General features: G+C 41.7%; 1 protein-coding gene across 4 annotated transcripts in view; it reads left to right on the plus strand.

Moving 5' to 3' along the window:
• Positions 1–271: 271 nt before the first annotated feature.
• The window catches only part of CCSER2 (coiled-coil serine rich protein 2), a 187,859-nt gene continuing 175,170 nt past the window's right edge, over positions 272–12,960 (plus strand). For 2 of the 4 annotated variants that reach the window (XM_087431790.1, XM_087431791.1), the window contains exon 1: positions 272–461. The gene's annotated coding sequence lies outside the window, so the exon portion shown is untranslated. The remainder of the gene's footprint in view (positions 462–12,960) is intronic. The other 2 variants (XM_087431789.1, XM_087431792.1) reach the window with 1 other exon arrangement.

Below are 12,960 nucleotides of genomic sequence, written 5' to 3' on the forward strand. Positions count from 1 at the left end.
TGGGTGTAGCAAACACCTGAGTCACGGGGCAGGCAGGCAAGGTCAGTGGAGGGGGGCGGGTCCCGACGAGGGGGCGGAGCCTAGGAGCGGCTGGCGAGAGGGCGGGGGCGGAGCCAGAGGTGGGGAGGCCCGAGTCAGGAGGCGGGGGCGGGACCGGGGCGGGGCCTGGGCCCGTGGGGCTCGCGCCTGCGCACGGGCGTGCCGGGGCGGGGCTGCGCGCGCGCGCTGCGCGGGCCCTGGAGGGCGGAGTCCGGGCGGGCGCCGGCGAGGGCGGTGCGCGGTGGCCCTGGAGTCCTGTGCTCCCTCAGGCCGCGGACGCGATGCTGGCTGCTGTGGGTCGGACGGCGGGGTCCGCGGGGATGTGACGGGCGGTCCTCGCCTCACCTGCGGTCCTTGGGCCCGTAGGTCCCCGGGCGACCCGCAGCGGGCCGCGGCCGAGGAGGCAGCGCGACCTCCGCACGGTGAGAGCCGGGGTCGGGGCGGGAGCCGGGCCGGAGTCCGGGAGGGGCGAGCGCCCGCGGAGCCCGGGCGGGGGGCGCAGTCGGGGGCCCGGGCGCCCGGGGTGGGGCAGTGGCGCCCTCCGGCCCTCCGCGGCGACCCCCTGGAGCCCTCCGCGAGCCGCCTGAGGCGGGCGGGCGTGGAGCCGGAGGCCGGACGCCGCCTGCCCGCGGCTGTGACAGGCGCGCGGCCTCGGGCCGCCGGGGCTGCAGCATCTCTGGGGAGATGGGGCGAGGCCGAGATACCCAGTGGGTTCGGAGCCGGGATGCTGGTGAGCGTTCACAGGGTCAGGTACCGGAGTGCCCTGAATGACGGGGTTTTTTTCTTTTTTATTGCTGGGCCACAACAAAGACACACCCTAAAACACATCCTGAGATCAAACTTTGGAGGACCGCAGCGTTGCCATAGGTTCAGATGCTGCCTCTCACTCCGTTTTAGACGTCTGCTATTTTTATACATATGTATATTTTTCATGCACCTACTTTTTTGTCAAAGTAGAAGGAAGCTGTCTCCTTTGAGGTGGTCGTTGGTGGCGAAGCTTGCGTTTGAATTTCAATAATTGCAAATTCATCTTTGTAGGCTGCCCAGCCAATTAGGCTTGCTGTTCCAAGACTAGGCCTTAGCCCCTGGAAATTACTCATGTATGGACTCTTCCTGGGATCAGGTTGGAAAGTGGATGTTTCACTCCCGTTGGTGAGATAAATGGAGCTTTCGGCTTTTCAAAGTAGCCATTTGAAAAGGCATTCCTTTTTTCCTTAGCATTAAAATATAAAAGAACCTATTAATTTTGCCTTTTTTTGTTTTGAAATCATCATCTTTTAGACTAGTTTAAGGAGTTTAGTGGTGGCAGCTGTTTAACCAAAAGGAATTTAAGATACTCTCCTCCTGCAAAAACATGTTTTATCTGTAATCAATATATGATAAGAATTTAAACATTCCTGAATGTTTTGCCTGAATTCAGTCTTCATCTCCTCCGATGTTAGTACTGTTTGCCTCTTAATTTATTGTAGCTCTTCAGTATGTTCTTACTTGGTTCTTTTCTTTAGTTCTCAACAACATTGACTTCAATTAATCTTTAGGTGAAAAACACACTTTCTTGAACCCCTTAGCAGTAATTTGTACTGGTTTACCCCAGTCTTGCATTAATATGCCAGACTAAGAAACTGCTAGAAGCAATCCTGAGAGCAGGAACTTTCCATTAAAAAAACCATTTTATTCTACCTCTGCACATCCAGACCTGCTTTTTTTTGTTTGTTGCCTTGACTCAATGCTTTTGACTGTCTGGTGGAAGAAGGGGCCTTTGGTTCTATGTTTAAAGTCCATCACTGATTCTCCATAATTTGTATTTGATAAAAGTCAAAGTCCTTCACAATTTCTAGTACTTGTCTACATTTCTCATTTCATTTCTGCCATTTCGTCTGCCCTCTCCATACAGAGACTACTAGAGTTCTCTGAAGAGGACGTCTTCCTGTGTGGTTTTACACTGTGCCCTCTGTGGAGATTTCTTCTCTACCTGTAAACAACTTGCTCTTCAAGACCTAACCAAACATCACGTCTGAATGTTGTCCAGATGTCTTCTCCCCCTTATCTAGACTGATCCAACAGTACATTGTACATTCTACAGTTAGCATTTGTCAACTGGTAGTTAATTTGTTTATATGTCTGCCTCCACTAGACTTTTGGGCTTCTAAGGGAAGGGACCTTTGCAACTCTAGCACATACTGTGTGTGGCACAGGTGCTCAAAAACTATTTATTGAGTACATTTTTGAGGAATGCTCTCAGTCTTGAATATAGCTTTAAGAAGGGCAAAATGTGTTAACTACCTGTTTCAGTATCAGAAAACTTAGAAAAGATGAATGCACAAGGTACCTTTAAATTTCCAAGAATAAAGTCAAAATTATTGTTGTTGCTGGTTAGGAACGAAACCCCAGTTATGACAGAAAAACCAATACATTTTATGAGGCAAGAATGACAAGGACGTGGCCAGTAAAGATTGCTGCTGCTTTGATCTTAGGACTTTATTTTGAGGCAAAGTAATATGCTCAAGGTCATGCAGGTGAAGGGGCAGAGCTGGGATACAGTCCAGGTCTTTGACCCTCTGTGTATTTTACTTTTGTAATGCTCAGTCTTAATAATTGTTTCACAGCCTGAGTGGGGGGTTTTGAGAGGCATGGTCATGTACTGGTAAAGGGGGTCTATTAAATTAATAGAATATTGAATTTGAATGAATTAACAGATTATTTGGTTCAGCTTTTAAAATTTTACGCATTAAACAACTAAAGCCTGAAAGGGCAAGTAACTTGCTTGAGGTTACTTAGAGTCTCTTGTATCCCACGTCTCCTGACCTCATGCTTGTGTCTTTTTCATTACTGCATGGTGCTTTGCAGGGAAAATGAGGAAGTTGCCAATTTTCAGAGGGAGAGTAAGTCGGCTTGTACATTCTCTGTCCTTGAATGCTTAGCTGCCACTCCTAGGGGTTTAGAACCCTTGAGTGGCTGGGAAACATGATAATTCATTTGGGGATGTAAGAGAAACCTAACCTTCACCATTCTACTCAGCCAGATAGTTTTTAACATCAGTGCTTGGGGCCCTATCTCTAGATGCCCCATAGCAAGTGGCTTCTGCTCACCATATGGAGATCCCACATACAATTACAGTTTGATGGTAAACTGAGATTTTAATAAGGTTACAGCTGGCTAATAGCATGGCTAAAATTACACGTATGTCTAGGCTGTATGTGAGAAGAGCCTATGGATTTCTCCTATGTGATAGGCTTTTTGGTAAAATTTATAATTGTGGTTTTGCCTCTGAAAAGTCAGTTTTGAAGTGTGTACTTACTGTGGTGGACATGATCACTTCCAACACGCTTTTTATTTTACAAACAACTTAATGGTCAAAGAAATAAGAAAAAAAATCAAAATAAAATTTTTCTTTTCATTTATTTATTACTGTATATAAATGATTTTTTACTATAATCAAAGCATAAATATAATGTTTAATATTTGCTTTCATTTTTTTTCATTTTGCTATAGTTTTTCTACATTTGAAGTGTTATACAGTGTTACAGTGAGTTGAGTTACTTACTTTTAATAATTGGACATCCAAGGTGCTTCTTGTTTTGCAAGCGATGCAGTTAACATATAGCTGTCCTTCATTTTGCTTCTTTCCTTCTGGCTAAAGTCCCAGGAGGGGGATTACAAGGTCAGAGGGTATGAAGGTTTGTGTCACTTTTGAAAAATATTGCCAGATTTATTTCTGACAGGTTGTATTGATTTACAGTGTCTCCTGCAGTTTGGTTGACGAGTTTTATCATACTTTTATAGGCTTTTGTTTTCAAAAGTTTGTTTTTTAAAAATGGGTATGAAGGTACCTGCTGTGTAACATCACTATCCAAAATAGAAAAGCAAATGCAGTATTTTTGTAGTTTTATTTTCTTCTTTGTATGAATTGTTTGTCCTTTGCCCATAAGTTTACTGGAATTGTCTTACCAATTTTCATTACCATTTAACATCATAAATATATTAATCTCTTGAAATATGCTTCTGATCTGTTTTATTTTTGTTATTGTAGACTTTGCAGGTTTTTTTTTTTTTTTTTTGGTGAGGAAGATTAGCCCTGAGCTAACATCCATTGCCAATCCTTCTCGTTTTGCTGAGGAAGACTGGCCCTGGGCTAACATCCGTCCCCATCTTCCTCTACTTTGTATGGGACGCCGCCGCAGCATGGCTTGATACGTGGTGCGTGGGTCTGTGCCCAGGATCTGACCCTGTGAACCCCGGGCCGCCAAAGTGGAGTGCGCCAACTTAACCACTATGCCACTGGGCTGGCCCCAACTTTGCAGTTTTTAAAAATATTAAAATCACTGAGTTTAAAAAAATTTTGTGATTTCATCTTTTGATTGTGAGGTCTGAGAATGAATGTCACTCCACCATCTGATGCACACTTTTATTTTCTTAAGCCTCCAGAGTCTGTGTTTTATATATATATATCTTTAACAAATTATATATGCAATTGAGATTGAATTTAATTTATGTGAATTTTATACTGTAGAGAATTACATTCTTATAAATATCTAAGCGAGTTTCCGTTGGTAAGCTGCTGCTTTTTTCCTTCTTGAACTTGAATAAGAAACAAAACAAAACAAAACTACCTAATTATCTTTTTTATAAATGAGTACTTGTTTTTAATAAATTATAGTAAATTTAGATGAACCAAAACTTTCATGAAAGCAATATTTTGGTTAATTGAAGTTTTTGTTGATTCAGGATTCACCAGAAGGCATTTCTGATTTAACTCTTATTCTAAACTCTTCATTCTAAAACGTATGAAAGTAAAACGTTGGTTATCCGCTTCCTTTGGGGAGTGAGACATTCTAGATAGATGAGATATTTCAGGGTAATAGTTAACACTGAGTGCTGGGTACCAGCATGGTAGTTTCTTACTTAATCCTCATAACAGCGCTACGAGGTACTTAATCCTCATAACAGCGCTATGGTAAGTTCTATGATAAGTTCTACCTCTATGGTAAGAGGTAAGTTCTTTTCGTATCCTCATTTTGCAAATGAGAAAACTTAGGGAGATGAAGTAACCTACCAAAGGTAACAAAGCTAGTAAGCAGTGGAACTGGAACTCAGTCTGCCTGCTTTTAAAAGGCTCCATTTGAAAAGTGTATTATATTATCTTATTTTCTGTGCTAAGGATTTGAACTTTATCTCTTAGGCATTGGAAAGGTATTAGATGTTTCAAAGCAGGAGGATAATATGGTATGTCTTTTAGGGAGATGGCTGATGTGGCAATGTGGAAATATATTGAATTGTGTTTCTGATAAGTAGTGGTTGAAATAGGGCATGAGAAATGAAGCCTGAACTGCAAGTGGATTTGGAGATCAGGGGATATTATGGAAAGATACACAACTTAGTAACTGACTTACAAGAGAGTGGGAAGCTGGAGTGTTGATTTGGAAGATACTGAGTGGGGTAATGACAGGTGAGTATGTGCTCACAGCACTTTGTTATATTTCTTTCATAGCATTGACTATGATGTATTGTACCTAATCATGTGACACATCTAGTTCCCCCAGTGGACTGTCTGCATGTCAAGGACAGAGGCTGAGTAGAAGACGTGAGCTAATTCAGCATGAGCTAATACAGGAACAGGGCAAGAGACTGAACTGGGGGTAGGAAACACCAAATCACCAAAATCAAAGAGTGGATGGAGAAAGAGGAGGTCGAGAAAGTGACAGCTGTCAGGGAGGAGGGGGGAGAGCCATCAGTGCCAGATGCAAGGGAGGAGTGCTAAGGAGAGGGAAGTATATTAGCACAGAAGTAAACACAAAATGCTACCTCAGGCTACACACAGTTCAGGTTGGTGTGCCCTAATGTGATATGCTGATGACCAGAGGTTGTGTAGAGCTGAATTGTCTTTCCTCGGTTACTGACTTTTTTTCCCCTCAGACCTTTCTCAGAGTATCCTGTGGTGGCCAGCCTCTTTTAGCTTCTAACATCTGCTTGCTACAGGTGCTGATGCTGGGGCATGACTCAGCCGGTTGAGAGCAACCAATCAGAACTCTCCTTTCTTTTTAAGTGAATTGACCAATCAGAGTATGTTAGATGTAGGCTCTGAGTTTTCAGTTCTTCTCTGATGAGTTGATTCCTTTTGAATGATCCCAGAGTTAGTTCTGTGACTTTCAAGCCTTGTAGTTGCTTATTTTGAGATTTGGTGCCATTGGGAAGCCAGAGGATTCTTAAAGGCTGTATCTGTGAAAGCTGAAGTTTTTCACCTGTTTATTTTTCCATGTTGATCAGTAGATTAGTTTGAATATAGTTGGATCATCTTTGAAGATTGTTGATCTTAAAAATGCCCCAAGACCATCATTCCAAATAATTAAGAATCTCTCTTCTCTTCATACAGTTCTATAGTTGTCTGAGGTGTGGGGGCTTGTTTAAAATTTCCTTGGTCAGTTCCTAACTTACTTCATATGTCTGTTTTTCAAAGAGTCACTTAGAAAAGGAATTTGTGCTTGATTTCTTCTCCTACCATTTGCTTCGGAGCATCCTTACCCTTCATTCTCTGCCTTCTCCTTCTCAGTTTTTATTGGCCCAGTTTCTGTACTTGGTAAGTACAGTGGGAAGAGAAAAAAACATGGATTATTACGTCTCTCTTCCCTTCCTTTCCATGGTTGTTACCACCCTTCTCTCCCCAATCACTGCTCCCAGCTGTCCAGTTTGGCATGGCTTCCTGCCCCATATCTTCAGTTCTATGTGTGGGCATGGGAGATTCGAGACAGTTCTTTAGGGTTTTGGTCCTTCTGTGATCTCTATTTTGGTGTCTGGTATTGAAAAGCCCAGATGAACTCATATCTTAGCAGATGCTTTCTGTTCCCTTGCAATCTATGTTTAAAATGCAAAAACTAAAATCAGGTCCTGTTTCTTTGAATTCATTCTCTCTCTCTCACTCACATCCCTCCCCCCATACCAAGATATCGCAATCTTTAATGACTGAGCCCCTAGTGGATACACTAGGGACAACAAAGATAGGCAGACACCAGAAGGTACTTTGAATTGTTGTTGTCATCGTATTAATGATATTTGATTGCAGCCTGAGTGCTTTGGGAAAATTTGAGAGCTTTCTCTGACCATTATGTCTTGGCAGCCAGTGTTAATGATTGGGAGTTACGATTTTCTCTGAAGACCATAGCTTAGAAAAGCAGGAACTATTCATAACAGCTTTTTTAGTGTGCAGAATGGGTCTGGTGATATTTTGGTTCAAGTTGGTAGGCCAGCTTACAGGAAACATATCCATGTGGTATTTCTTTACAGGGAGTGGGGAGGCAGGGATGGCCATTTTTTTTTCTTATTCTTCCTTTTGTTTTTATTTTTAAAATTTTCCTCAAGTTTATTTTCTTCATTTTAGGTTAGTCTGGACTTGTCAACTCTTATTTATTACTGGCATCAGCTAGAGTTGTAGACTTTGCCGTTGTTGTGGCCACTCTTGCAGTCGACATTTTTCAAGGTCTTGAGAAGTTATGTACTGTAAATTCCTTCAACCCAGGCTTTGACACCAGATCGTGAGTCTGGATCTCCTTCATTCCTGCCATCCATCCTTTCAAGAGATACCTGCTGAGCACTTGCTAGTAATAGTGCAGTGAAGAAAACACATTTTCTGCCCTTGTGAAACTTACATTCTAATGACAAGGTACAGAAAATAAACAAGTATATATGTAAAGTGTCAGCTATTATAGTGCTGTGGAGAAAAACAAAGCAGAATAAGGTGGAAAGAGCATGTGAGGGAGATACTGCCGTTTTATATAAGGTGGTTAGAGAAGGCTGAAATGATGAGTTGCAGAGATGTGGAAGAAGTGATACTGTGACCCAGTCTGTGCAGATATTGGGGGAGAGCTTTTGAAGAAGATGGAGCAAGAGTGCAGATGTCTTCTGGTTGAAGCGTGCTTGACCTGTTTGAGGAGTGGCAAGTAGATCAGTGGAAGCATTGAGGGGAATGATTGGTGGAAGATGAGGTGGGGGCCATAGGGGGATTGGAGAGGGGTGCGTGAAAGATCGTGTATAGCCTTGTAGGCCAGTAGGACTTTGGCTTTTAGTCTGAAGATGGGAAGTCATTGAAGGGTTTTTGACTTGTTTTAAGTAGATCTCTTGACTGCTATGTAGAGATGTCAGAGGTGGGGCATAATGAGATCATTCAGCAGGCTCCAGCAACAATCAGGGGTAGGAGATGATGGTGATTTTAGGCAGGGATTGGGAGAAGTGACCACTTCTGTATACATTTTGAAGGCAGAGGCAATAGAATGTGATGGTGGATTGGATGTGGGTTGAGTTTTGGCCTGAACAACTGGAATAATGGAGTTGCTGTTTACTGAGATAGGGAAGACTGCAGGAGAAGCAGGTTATAGGGGGAAATAATGAGTTCAATTTTGGACACGTTAAGTTAGCAATCCAGGTGGAGATAACTATCTAGACAGCTGGGTATACATGAGTCTGCAGTTCAGGGCAGAGATATGGGCTGGAGATAGTATTTAATACCATGAGAACTGATTAAGATAATCTAGCGAGTAAGTGCGGCTGGAGAAGAAGTCATTCAAAGACTTTGCCTTCCGGTCCTATAATGTTTACAGAGAGAGAGGGGGACAGGGAGAGGGAGAGGGAGAGTTAGAGCTAGCGCTAGCAAAAGAGACTAAGAAGCACCCCATGAAGAAGGAGGAAAATTACGAGTGAATGGTATCCCTGAAGCCAAGTGAAATGCTTTAATGAGGGAGTGAGTGATCAGCTGTGTCAGATGCTGTTAGATCGAGGACTAAGATGTGATGGTTAGATTTAGCAATGTGAAAATCGTTGGTGACCTTCACAGCTTGTTCCTGGTGGAGTGGTGGAGAGGAAAACTTGATTGGAATGGGTTTGAGAGAGAACTGTAGGAGAGGAATTGGAGACAACCAGTTCTTCCGAGGAGTTTATTATAAATTAAAGCTGAGAGAAACAGAGTGATAGCTGGAGAGGATGTGGAGTCAAGGAATTTTTATTTTTTCTAAGATGGGTACTTTTCTAGTATATTGTATAAATACAAAGTATTTACAACTGATGGAATGACCCAATAGAGAGAGAGAAAAAGAAGACAGGAGCCATTTCAATTAATTTTATCCTAATTGGTGAACCCGAGGTCTATCATTATGATATATATTTCCTTGTGTATTGACCTGTTTATTTCAAATGAAGACAGTGGCTGGTGGGGAGAGGTGTTAAAGAACATCCCCTCCCTCCAATTTGGTGAATTTTTATCAGTTCAAAACTGTAGTTTTTGTATGTGGGTAACAAAATTTTTTATGAATCCTTAGGAAATGAGTTAAATGATTTTTTTTTGCTAATCCATTTTTCTCTGGTAACTTTTCTCTGTTATCATTCTCAGCAGTTTTGCACAGTGCTTGCCCCGTGGTAGGTTCTAAATTTTGATTTGGTGATCTCTGTCCAATGTGGTAGTTTTAGTATGAAGTTACCTTTTTACAGAAGGAAAAAAAATTTTTTTAATTAAAAAAAAACTTGTATAAATGAAGTACTTTTAAGGGGAAAATTTAATAGCCACTCTTTTTCCTTTTTTTTAAATGCACCTGACCGCACTTTTACTGTAATTGCTTCTGATTATTGAGTTGATGTCTGAGATGAGTTCAGAAACTTGTGTTGAAAGCCCATGTTACGGTCACGGCACTTCAGCTGCCTCTCTCTGTGGTTCATTTATGTTTGAGTGAGTAGTTGTCAATGTTTAGTGCTGGAGCATTGTTGCAATCGCCGCTGCTTCTTTTTCTTCTTCTTCTTCTTCTTCTTTTTTTTTTTTTGTGAGGAAGATTGGCCCCGAGCTAACATTTGTTGCTAGTCCTCCTCTTTTTGCTTGAGGAAGATTGTTGCTGAGCTAACATCCATGCCAATCTTCCTCTGCTTTATATATGGGATGCTGCCACAGGATGGCTCGATGAGCGGTGCGTAGGTCCGCACCCAGGACCCAAACCTATGAACCCATGAACCCCAGGCTCCCGAAGCAGAGCGCGCGAACCTAACCACTACGCCATTGGGCTGGCCCCTGCAGTCGCTTCTTAATCTTCCTCATTGGTCTTCCTCCAGATTTTCTTCCCTTACCGCTGATCCATGCTGCTGACTTTTGGATTTCTGAAACACAGGTGTGATCAGGTCCTGTATTGCTTAAAAATCTGTGGCACGCTGTTGTCTACGGAAGTTAATACGCCCTCTTTTTTGCTTCTTGCCCACCGCCTGCTTGTACTTGCGCTCTACTTGAGGGGATCTGGAGTGCTCCTTAGGGGGTCCTGTTGCACATGGGATGTTTCTTACCACAGGACTACAGGATAACTGTCAAATGCGTTATCAGTGTACAGAAAGTTCTTCATGAGCTGTGGCCCTCATCTGCTGTCATGCTGACAGGAAGATGAGAAACTCTGACATTTCTATGCTTTTGCATATACTCTTCCTTTTTTTGCAAATACCATTCAACTTCTTAGCTATCTTATTAAATCACGTCATCTTTTTAAAAGCCGAATATAGATGTCTTTTCTTGCAGGAAAGCTTTTAGGCATATTTTCATCATGCCTCTTCTATGCATCCTCCATTATATTTGCTGTTGCCTGTGTTCCTCTAACATTTTGCAGTTATTTTGTTGTAGTATTTAATGTATTTTACTCTGTTTGCTTTCATGTCTGGTCACCGTTACCCCAACACAAATTTATAGTCACTCAAATTTTTGTTGAATGAATGATTGAGTAAAGCAAATAATTATTCAACATTGACCCAATTTTGATAGACCCATTTGGTTGGGCCTTTACGTCAATTTAATTTGTACAGAATATACAAATGAGCAATTCAGATAGCATTCTTAAAGACAAAGTCATACCCTAAAGTGTCTTAGGAAATTAATACTTTATTAAATATTTCTTAAGAGCAAATAATGAGATTTCTTGATTTCATTATATATCTCAAATCTCTATTTTTGTCTGAATATCTGAATACTTTTTTCCACCGTAGTTTCATTTTTTTCTGTTTGATATTTTTATTTGGATGTTGTCCTTAGACACACTCCACCCTAAACATATCTTAAACTTATTCCCTAAACTTGATCTTGACTTTTCCATTACTGTTTTCTGTATCACTGTCTTGTAGGTCACTTAGGATTCTCTGAAGTATCTTTAGTCTCATTTCTATGTCTTATGTTACTGAGTTCTATTATAGTTCAACAAGCATTTTTTTGGCCACTTTTGATGTTCCTGATTTGTTAGGGCTGGTGATGAGAAGCTGAAGAGGAGAGGATCTCAGTCCACAAATGATTATGATACAATGTGATGAGTATAATAATATAGTAATAGTGGAATATTTAGGGCACCCTGGGAGTAGTGAGTGTCTCTCTTTCGTGTATCCCTTAATTCTTACTTTGGCTACTGCTACCCTCTTTCAGGCTCATTACTATGTTTAGATAATTTTAAGAGTGTTTGATAGCTTGTCTTACCTTAACTCTCTTGTCATTCCAGTTCATCATGGACGCTGTCACCAGAGTAGTGGTCTTAAAAAGAAAAAAAAATACCTGTTTTTCTTCTTCCTGCTCACAGAATAAAATCCAAAATAGAATAAAATCTGGGATTCAAAGCCTTTGGCCCAGACTTCCTTTCTTGTCTTCTGCTACCTGAACCAGCAAAACTCTTCTACATTGTGTTCCAGACACACTTCACACTTTTCCTTCTTTGCCTTGTTTGCTTGAGCCATTCTGCCTCTCGACAGTATTTTTACTCTTGCTTCCTCTGCTTACTGAAGTCATATGTGTCCTTGGATGTAGTTCCTAATTGTTAAACCCAGTGTGAACCTTTTAGATGATCATGCCCATGTTCTTAGCACCCTGTCTTCCTTTGCCTTCATGACATCACTCTCTCCTGTTTCTCTTTCTTACCTATTCTTTCTCAGCTGTCTTTATTGACTCATATCCCTGAATGTTCATGTTTCCCAGAGTTTCAAGCTGACCTCTTTTTTTCTTCATTGTGTCATGCTTTCTTGAAGCACGTTGTTTTTCGTTATCTTCTTTCTGTATTCATTTCCTTAGCCCATTTTCTCTCTTGAGCACTCCAGTCCTTAGGTTTGCTTCTTAGAATGCCCACCTGATTGTCTAGCAGAAAACCTGAAACTTAAAACATCAAAAATTAAGTCCATGGGGCTGGGTTGGTGGCGTGTTGGTTAGGTTTGGCGCTCTCCACTTGGGTGGCCCAGGTTCGCAGATTTGGATCCTGGGCGTGGACCTACACCACTCATCAAGCCGTGCTGTGGCAGCATTCCACGTGCAAAATAGAGGAGGAGTGGCACAGATGTTAGCTCAGGGCCATTCTTCCTCCAGCAAAAAGAGGAAGATTGGCAACAGGTGTTAGCTCAGGGCCAATCTTCCTCACCGGAAAAAAAAAAAAAAATTAAATCCGTGGTCTTCTCCAGACCCATGTATTCACCTCGTTTTCCTGTCTTGGTTAATGATGCTGCCAGTCACTCAGTTACTCAAAGTATAAACCTGGGAATCAGCTTGACTTCTGTTCTCTTATCCCTCATTTTCCGTGAGTTGTCAAATCCTGCTGATGGAGCTGTTCCCTCTCCGTTCCCTTTACTGTTTCCTGGGGCCAGGCTCTAATATCCTGAATAGATCATTGTAAAATGCCCCTTTAAAGTAAGTCTTCTGCCAGGTCCTGGATATTCTATAGGAAATGCATGTTGGTTGTATTCTGTAGGAATGCCAAAGGCAAAATAGTTTTGGGTCTGCCCCTAGAATAGTTCTTGAACCATAGACTAATCCTTGTGTATCCATTAAAGGTCAATTTTCTAAATATCTGTATTAGATGACATTGTTAGAAAATAATTTATGCTTTTTACAAGAAGTTTTCTTAAGGATTAAGAATATGATTTGTAAGGATTAGAGGGAAAAAGCAA

The sequence above is a fragment of the Ceratotherium simum genome, chromosome 6 (genome assembly GCF_057802395.1).
Source record: "Ceratotherium simum simum isolate JZ-2026a chromosome 6, ASM5780239v1, whole genome shotgun sequence".
NCBI classification, from domain to species: Eukaryota; Metazoa; Chordata; class Mammalia; order Perissodactyla; family Rhinocerotidae; genus Ceratotherium; species Ceratotherium simum.